Source organism: Rhipicephalus microplus, chromosome X (assembly GCF_043290135.1).
Source record: "Rhipicephalus microplus isolate Deutch F79 chromosome X, USDA_Rmic, whole genome shotgun sequence".
Lineage (NCBI taxonomy): Eukaryota > Metazoa > Arthropoda > Arachnida > Ixodida > Ixodidae > Rhipicephalus > Rhipicephalus microplus.
The window spans coordinates 485,872,395-485,882,497 of NC_134710.1; the positions used below are offsets into that span (position 1 = coordinate 485,872,395).

General features: G+C 42.6%; 1 pseudogene; it reads right to left on the reverse strand.

Annotated features, from left to right (window-relative positions):
* Window positions 1–8,751: 8,751 nt before the first annotated feature.
* Window positions 8,752–9,753, reverse strand: LOC142775539 (uncharacterized; annotated as a pseudogene).
* Window positions 9,754–10,103: the final 350 nt, after the last annotated feature.

The following is a 10,103-nucleotide window of genomic DNA, read 5'->3' on the forward strand; positions in this document are numbered from 1 at the left end:
AGAACACTTTACATATGAAGGGCATACGTGCTATTTTCTCAGCCCCTCCTCTTCGTTCAGCTTCTCTGGAAGCCCTACTATTGTGGCAGACGAGGGTGTGCTCTCTTTAATTCCAGAGTTGCAAGTGTACCTGGTAGATGTAATTATGTAAGAACACCTCAAATTCTGATTGCCAAAAATCTCCTAAGTTCGATTTTATGAACTTTTTACTGGAATTCAGGTCCTAGACAGCATTAATTGAGCCTTCACGTCTGCAACATATTTCATTGCCATGTTGGAATCGGCGTTTTCTTTAGTCAATATATTAGCAAATATAGCAAAGCCTGAAGGCAGCTTTGATGCAACATGGGAATGTGAGTTGAAGCACATTGAAAATCTTGACGGGCCAATTTCAATGGAATGTTGACTCTATTTATCTTTGGGAAGCTCCACTGATAAGGGAAGAGGTGTGGCAAGTTGGGCAGATTGGAATGGGTAGTGCAGAAGACACAAAAGGTAGAGACGTACACAGCACAAGCAATAGCAGATCCTGAAAAACAGCTTTGCCTCAATGGGCTAATATATCGAGGTGAAGCATATTAAAAAGCTGAAGGGTTCACTCATACATTGACCGTCTTTGGAAAGCTCATTCATAGTGGAGACCGAAAGTCAGCTTTGTCGCAATACGAGTGTGATGAGGTAAAGCATGTTGAAAATGTGAACTCACTTTCAGCCAGACATTATCAGCATTTGTCATAGGGCAGTTCGAATAGTAAAATTCCAGTGCGAATCGAATAGCAAACAATATTAAAAAATATTCTAAATGTCGAATATATGCTCACCCCTACTATTGCCTTGTATATTACTGAATTGCCATGCCTTCATTTTGTTGCTACCCTGGAAACTAGCCACGCTGGACCACGTTCATTACAACCATGGTGTGTTTTAAGTGAAACTATTTTTAAGTGCTTTAGTTTTTGTGATAGGTAAATCTAGCACGAAAACTAAAGCATTTAAAAATATTTTCTTTCCCAGAACCATAGGGATCTGAAACACACTTCCAAATTCTGGGGTAATGATGCCGATTTTCGTTCAGTTTTGCAAAACGTAACGAGGTCAAGTGACAAAAAAAAAAAGAAACGAGAGTTTAGAGGCTTCTCCAAGTGAGCGAACTAGGAAGGTGCGTTTTGTTGGTATTCTGTTGCTTTCTTTATAAAGCACTATGGTAGCAGTTGATCCCCTGTATATTTCTTCAAGAATGTTTATATGTGCTTCATCGATGCCCTGATTCCGCAGTGTCTTCATGACTGCTGATATTTCTACTAAATCGAACACCTTCTCGTAATCAATGAAGGCTATGTATTATGGTTGACTATATTCTGAGTATTTCTCTATTATCTGATTGATTGTATGAATGTGGTCGACTGGTGAGTAGCCTGTTCGAAATTCTGGTTGTTCCTTTGGTTGATTGAATTCTAATGTTTTCTTTACTCTGTTAGCAATTACCTTTGTAAATAGCTTGTATACTACAGAGAGCAATCTGATCGGCCTGTAATTCTTCAAGTCCTTGTCATCTCCTTTTTTATGTATTAGGATGATGTTACCATTCTTCCAAGACTCTGGTATTCTTCCCGTCAGAAGACACCTTGTAAATAGGGTAGCTAGTTTTTCTAGCACAATATGTCCTCCATCTTTCAGCAGATCTGATGTTACCCGATCCTCACCAGCAGCTTTGCCTCTTTGCATGCTCTCCAAAGCTTTTCTGACTACTTCTATCATTACTGGTGGGATGTCATCTGGGTTACTGCTAGTTGTTATAGTATTAAGGTCGTGGTTGTCCGGGCTACTGTACAGATCTCTGTAAAACTGCTTCGCTATTTTAACTATCCCATCCATATTGGTAGTTATTTTGCCTTCTTTTTTCCTTAGTGGTTACATCCGATTTTTGGTTATCTCAAGTTTTCTCTTCACTGCTTTGACGCTTCTTCCGTTTTTCAGAGCGTGTTCAATTCTCTCCATGTTATACTTTCTTACATCGCATACCTTCCTACTAATAATCAACTTCGAAAGCTCTGCCAGTTCTATTTTGTCTGTTGTAGTTGACACTGTCATGATTTGACACTTCTTAATGAGATTCTTCGTTTCCTCAGAAATCTTGCCAGTGTCCTGTCTAACTACCCTGCGTCCAACTTCCATTGCATACTCCGTAATGATACTCGTCAGATTATCATTCATTTTATCTACGCTAAGGTTGGTTTTCTCACTAAGAGCCGAGTACCTGTTCTGAAGCGAGACTCTGAATTCTTGTACTTTTCCTCTCAGTGCTAGCTCATTGATTGGCTTCTTGTGTATCAGTTTCTGTCATTCCTTCTCCAAGTCTAGGCGCATTTGAGACCGTGCCATTCTTTGGTCACTGCATTGTACCTTGCCAACCACTTCCACATCCTGCACGATGCCTGGGTGTGCACTCATTATAAAGTCTGTTTCGTTCTTATTTTCGCCATTAGGGCTCCCCCGTGTCCCACTTGCGGTTTCTTCTTTTTTGGTAAAAGGTATTCAAAATCCGTAAGTTATTGCGTTCGGCGAATACTACTAGTAGCTTTCCTCCGGAGTTTCTAGTACCGATGCCATAATCTCCTACTGCCTGGTCTCCAGCCTGCTTCTTCCCTACTTTTGCATTAAAGTCTCCCATCAGTATAGTATACTGTGTAGTATACTAAGCCCACAGAGGTAAAACGGAGGATTAGGCAGGGGTGGCCTCTGTCATCCTTGTTATTCATTATGTACCTACAAGTATTAGAGGCCAAATTAGAGGGAAGTGGACTTGGCTTCAACCACTCTTTCGTCAAACAAGAAAAACTCATCGAACAGGCACTACCAGCATCGATGTACGCAGGTGATATAGTGCTTATGGCCGACAACAGGAAAGATTTGCAAAAATTGATGGACATCTGCATTATTGAGGGAGATAGGTCAGATTTCAGATTCAGTAAGGAAAAATGGGCAGTCATGATTTTTAATTATAATAAAGGTAGTGAGCTTAGAATACAGGAGGTCACGCGAGCGATAACAGATAAATGAAAATTTCTGGGCGTGTGGATAAGCAATGGGACCGAGTACCTAAAGGGAACACGAATTATACGTCACGACTCAAAGTAACAGAAATGCAGCAGTGATGAAAAATAGTGCACTGTGGAATTACAATACGTATGATGTGTTGAGAGGAATATGTAAAGGGGTCATAGTTCCGCTCTGACGTACGGCAATGCGGTCTTGTCCATGAGATCAGAAGTTCAAGCAAGATTAGAAATTAAGCAACGTGGAATAGGTAGGCTTGCTTTAGGAGCTCACAGGAATACACCAAATCAGGGAGCACAAGGTGATATGGGATGGACATCATTTGAAAGCAGGGAAGCTAGCAGCAAGATAAAATTTGAGAAGCGATTGCAAGAAATGGGGGAAGAACACTGGGCTAGGAAGGTTTTCAGCTACTTGTACATGAAGAATGTCGATACGAAATGGAGAAAGCGAACCAGGAAATTGACTGGTAAATACTTAGAAAACAGCAAGTGGCCAAACCAAAAAGAACTATCGGTTAAGAAGAAAGTGAAGGAAACGGAGACTGACATGTAGAGAATTGGCATGATTAAGAAGTCCGCACTAGAGATCTATCGAACTTCTAAGCAAGAAATTGCCATGGAAAAGATCTATGATAATATTCGGGGTAGTTTTCTACTGTTTGAGGCCAGGACGGGAGTACTGCGAACCAAGACATATCGGGCCAAATATGAAGGGGTAGACTCAGTATGCAGTGCGTGTGGAGAGGAAGAAGAAACTGCGGAACACTTGATAATGTTCTGCAAAGAGTTCACCCTATAGTTCGGGATGATGGCGCAGTTTTTCTCGAAGCACTGGGGTTTGGAGACAGGGAGGGCAAAATAGACTTTAAGCGGGTAGATTTAACTAGCAAGAGGTTATTTGATAGGGGGCTAAAGTGAAAGCTTGCGTGAAAATTTAACGCTTCATTGCAAAGTACCAGTCCTCAACTTTACTATTTCAAGAAAAAAAAGATAAATCTAGTGGCTAGTTCACTAAATATTATGGCTAGGTGCACGTCGTTAGCCGCCGCCCGATCTAAAGCGTACAGCCACAGCCATCCACCCATTCATCCATCCATCCGACTAGGCAGCGGGGCAATCTTTTAGTCATCTAAAAGGGAGGCGTAAAATCTGCCTCATACATTGATTTAATTGGGAGGAGGCGCCCTGCAATGAACCTTCGCCCCCCCCCGCTATCCTCCCTGAACGGCAAGCACGCCTATGGGCCTGCCCCTTTATATGCGGACAATTTCGCCCTTCACAGTGTGCTCGAAGTGCCGGGAGATGTACCTCACATCGAAGTGCAGCCCGCACACAGCCGTTCTAACAGATTCAAAAGCAAACTACCGAAATTTTTGTAAAGGCAACATAGGCCCCATTGCGCATCGACTTCTTACACAACTCTCGTCCTCACGCTCAGGGGGCGAATGGAAGCAGCTGATATGGATACCCGGCCACTGCTGAGTTGGAGGCAATGAGCTCGCCCATGCCTCGGCCTGAGAATTTTTCTTCCCAACCTCCGACCCCGGCATATTGCACCCACCCTCGGCTATGTGTATGGACCCGTTCCTAACATACACAGATATTCTAGAACATCAAAGACTCGAAAGACAGAAACTTCCACCCCCAGGGCCAAAGCTCAGTAAAAAATCTCAGGTAGCGTGGCGTCGCCTTCAGACCTTGTCTTACCCCAATCCATACAACTGTCCAATCCATAGTATACATCCTGACACATATGCACCACAGTGCAGGTTCTGTGTCACTAAAGCAGCCACCCTGTACCACATTGTTTGGTAATGCCCACACGACCCATCTCTACAAACCAGAGCACAGCAAAACACTGTATGGTTTGAGGCAGCTCCGTCCCGCTCGCATCCGAGGACCCAAGAGGCCCTCGTGAGACGAGCGACGACAGCGGCCTGTGCCAATAGGATGCCGAGTTAGAGCCCACTCACCGACACTCCTTCCTCGGTCGCAAATAAATGTTTTATTCTCTCTCTCTCTTTTGTCAGCGCGCGGCATCGCTTTCCGCCACTGCGCAAAGCTCAGTCCTCTGAAACGCCGAACAAGGCAAGCTTTTTTAGCTGACTGTAGCCTGTAGTGCAGCCTGGGATGAAGAAATGACTTTGTTTTCGCGTCATTAGAGTGCATACAGAAGCATTGATGTCAGGATGCCACCGTAATAAAAATTAAAACAAAAGGACGAACGCTCCCGACCAAACAGTCGGAAACGCGCAAAAACGTAAAAAGGACTGCGCGTGCCGCCGGTGGCTCCTCCTCAGAGGCTTCAGTGCGCTTCGTAAGTGCCGCTTGCCACTCATCACACTTTTCTATCTTAGCCACTGTACCTTCGTTGAGGCACACGACAGTGGCTAAAATAGAAAAGTGTGATGAGCGGCAAGTAGAGGTGTGCGCCGAGACGTCGCCGCGAGCCGCCAACAGTTTTCGCTACTCCACCGCTGCCGACGCCAGCTGATCGGCCCGCCGCCACCAATGTGTTTTCTGGGCACGCCGATTAAACAAATTTTCTTTACTAAACCTGGCTATCTTTGGCAGTTTATTCTGTCAACAGTAAATTACCGGTCCTTTCTTAATTCTGCCCTCTAGTAAACACATCGCAATCAGTTTGTCATTTACAGTTAAATAACTGGATCAGAAAAAAAAACCGCCAGGCCTGCGCGGAAGGCGCAGCACAGTCACAGCGAAAGCTAGAAGAGTGGCCACTGAACACCTACCGAGTGGCCTTTCAGAGGCTTTTCTAAACACTCATTGCGTAACTGCTGCAAGCACACTTGCTTGATATCCACTACGGCATTACTAATAAAAATTTTAGGGTGGTAAGCCGGCATTCGTTCTGGTATTTTTCGTCATTTTTCTGAGAAGCATGGTATCCGCTAAATACTTGCAAGGAAGTTTTTGCCAATTGTTCATGCAGTGGCTGACTACGATAAGGAATTAAGCCTGAAGCGACGATAAGGAATTATGCCTGAAGTGGGTATGCGCCACAGTTAATGACTGAACAAGAATAATTTTTGTAATGGGTTCGAGCATTGCACGACCCACACGCTATGCTATTCGCATTGTGCGATGACTGGTTAATTGTTCTTTCACTGTTTTAAAACGCTTTATGTCGTATTAACGTGATTCCTTTCCCGACATTAACCCTGCCTAAGGCAAGCTTACCAACAAGTCCGAAGAACTCGTGTGGCTAAGTGGTAGAATACTGGGCAGGCACCCAGCAGATCCAGGTTTGAACCTTACTGTGTCTTTAATTCTAGGTTTTTTTTCTAATGTCGTGCAATGTGGTTTCGGACACGGGTGGCGGCGGACAACTGTGCGTGACCCGAGTTGTGATGTAATAACAGCTTTCGCTGTGAAACTTTTAAGTACTCCTAATAACGTAGGAAAGTAGTATTGGACTGAAAATTAACGTTGTTTTTAGCTACTTTCTAGCTCACTTAAATTAAGCGAATACAGGTCGGTGACAGCGCCAACGGTGGTGTATGGCGAGGACTATATACCAACATATTCTGGCTGACGATCGAGTCAACGAACTCCTTTTCACACAATATAAGTATGAATAAAAGGTGTGGAAAGTCGGCATTGGAATAACAATTAATACGACTGTGAAAACGAATGAAGGAAGATTAACAGTTCAAAGGGGAAGATCGGTGCTAGTTAATGTAGAAACCCCCTATGTAATGCCCTTACAAAAAAGGGGAAAAATTAAGGTAATAAACTGAACTAAGCTGAATGCGTATAGCAGTTGCTTATAGTTCCTTATAAACGATAAAGAGCCAGCTGTTTGCACCATGCATATTTAGGAAAAGTCTGTTAAGGAATTGGAACACAGCCTTTAATGAAGAGAGAAAGAGACAATCAACATAACAGTGAAGTATGCTCTATCAAACAATCGATCCAGTTCGCAGATTCAGCAAGGTCGACCATTGGGTAAGATTAGGATGATAATAAACTTGTGTGAAGTACTGCACAGAACATGAATGCATGCTGATAAAACACTAAGTACGTAATGTCTTGTGTTTCCTTTGCTTTGTCATGCACTTGTCAAACAATCAAACCGAGTGATCTGCGCTTTAATTCACCCGTGTTCTATCTTCGACTAAATTCGACTAACTAAATCTAGATGCCGATTTTTCTAAACGGCGTTTGAAGTAGTAAATCACTAACGCTGCTTGCTGTGCAAGTTGCTTCATAATATTCGGAAGAGGAATCCAACAAAACACATGAAGGTAGCAAAGAAGAAAAACCACAGAGAGCAAGCTTCGAAATTCAAACACAATGTTTATTTCAGAAAGCCCACCCACACACGACCCAGCGAAGCGTGCATAAATTATGCTATCTGAATCATTTCACAGTTGCACACATAGCAGTGCACGAGTATTAAGGTATTACAAACAGCACATTTTCATGAAACAATATAGAGTCGACGCTACCGTGCAATTACTATGTAGCAACGTGAATTGTTTATCTGTATGGAAAACTTATGGATGATTTACACATGATGCTTTGCCATGTTTTGTTTTATTTTGAAGGCTTTAAATACTTAACGTTCAAGCTTACTTTTTATTCTTTTAAAAATGACACTTATTGATTTGAAATCAGGAACGTAGAGCTATTGCAGTGCAGTGGTGAGTTTCCACCAGTACCAGTAGGAAGTATAAAGCGGTGTTCATGCATTCTGTCATTGAAGCTGATCGGTTCTTCTGACGTTTGTAGACACGGCCGCATGACAAGGAAATTTCGAAACTCACGTACGTCTGTGCTGTAAAGGCTGTAGCTGCGCGCCCTTGATTTCAAATTAGGGTGCCATGAAAAAGGAATTCAGAAATAACATTTAGTATGAACGTTGCGAAGCCTATCAATATAATTAAAAAAGCATCGTGACATATGTGATGCAAACCCCCAGTTTTTAGTAAACGGGCGCACGTGGCGTTGATATTTTGGCTTTGTGTAATTGCGCTGTTCGCCACACCTTGACATGCTTAATTCTTCGCTTTGTATTGTTACATGTACAACATACTAGGCACAGATAGCCCATTTACGCATGCGCTCATGGTTCATGCGTGTGGGGGCTGTCTTTATTAAATATTTAGTTGTTAGTGCAGCTCTAGTCCTGTCTGGTTTCTTGGCTGTTTTTGTGCTTTTGGGTGGTTTCTTATAAAGTATAGTTCACTAGAGATCATAACTTTTGTCTTCATGCGAGTGACGTAAAAACTGTCCTAACGCACTCCCTCTGCTCCTGATAACTTCCCAACTTCCCATCATGTGGATATACGAATTGACTTCACCAACACACGACATGATCTGTTTCACCATTAATCTACAAACTATACAGACCAATCGACCTCCTTTCAGCAGGTTGTACAAAATATTCAGAAAGATAATCTGATTTGTGTATAGTGATCTACCGTAGATCATCGTTATGCGAGTGATTGAAGGATTGGTAAAACTGGATGGATGGATGGATGGATGGATGGATGGATGGATGGATGGATGGATGGATGGATGGATGGATGTGGCTGTACCCTTTAGATCGGGCGGCGTCTAACGCAACCTACCCATAATACTTAGTGAACTAACCACTAGATTTATCCTTTTTTTCCTTTAAATAGTGAGGTTGAGGATTTGTACTTTGCAGTGAAGGGTTTAATTTTCACTCGTGCCTTGACTTTAGCCACCAATCAGATAACCTCCTTCTAGTGAATTTTACCTGCCTAAAGTCTATTTTGCCCTACCTGTCCCTAAACTCCAGTGCTTTGAAAAAATCTTCGCCATCATCCTGAACTATAGGGTGAAGCCCTTTACAGAACATTATCAAGTGTTCGGCAGTTTCTTCTTCCTCTCCACACGCACTGCATACTGTGTATACCCCTTCGTATTTGGCCCGATATGTCTTGGTTCGCAATACTCCCGTCCTGGCCTCAAACAGTAGAGAACTACCCCGAGTATCATCATAGATCTTTTCCTTGGCAATTTCCTGCTTAAAAGTTCGATAGATCTCTAGTGCGGACTTCTTAATCATGCCGATTTTCTACATGTCAGTCTCCGTTTTCTTTACTTTCTTTTTAACCGATAGTTCTTTTTGGTTTGGCCACCTGCTGTTTTCTAAGTATTTACCAGTCAATTTCCTGGTTCGCTTCCTCCATATTGTATTGACATTCTTCATGTACAGGTAGCTGAAAACCTTCTTAGCCCAATGCTCCTCCCCCATTTCTCTCAATCGCTTCTCAAATTTTATCTTGCTGCTAGCTTCCCTGTCCTCAAATCATGTCCATCCCAAATTACCTTGTAGTCCTTGAGTTGGTGTAATCCCGTGAGCTACTAAAGCAAGCCTACCTATTCCACGTTGCTTAATTTCTAATCTTGCTTGAACTTCTGACCTCATGCATAAGACCGCATTGCCGAACGTCAGCCCAGAAACCAAGACCCCTTTTCATATTCCTCTCAACACATCATACCTATTGTAATTCCACAGTGCCCTATTTTTCATCACTGCTGCATTCCTATTACCTTTAGTCGTCACGTATATTTCGTGTTCCTTTAGGTACTCGGTCCCATTGCTTATCCATACGCCCAGATATTTGTATTTATCTGTTATCTCTAGCGTGACTTCCTGTATTCTAAGCTCACTACCTTCGTTATCATTAAAAATCATGACTGCTGATTTCTCCTTACTGAATCTAAAATCTAACCTATCTCCTTCATTACCGCAGATGTCCATCAATCTCTGCAAATTTTCTTTGTTGTCGGCCATTAGCACTATATCATCTGCGTTCATTAATGCTGGTAGTGTCTGATCAATGAGTTTCCCTTGTTTGACTAAAGAGAGGTTGAAGCGAAGTCCACTTCCCTCTAATTTGGCCTCTAATCCTTGTTTGTAAATCATGAATAACAAAGGTGACAGTGGACACCCCTGCCTAAGTCACCATTTCACTCTGTCAAATTGGATACCTGTTTTTCTCACTATATAACTACCTTGCTGCTTTTATAGATTTACATTAAAAG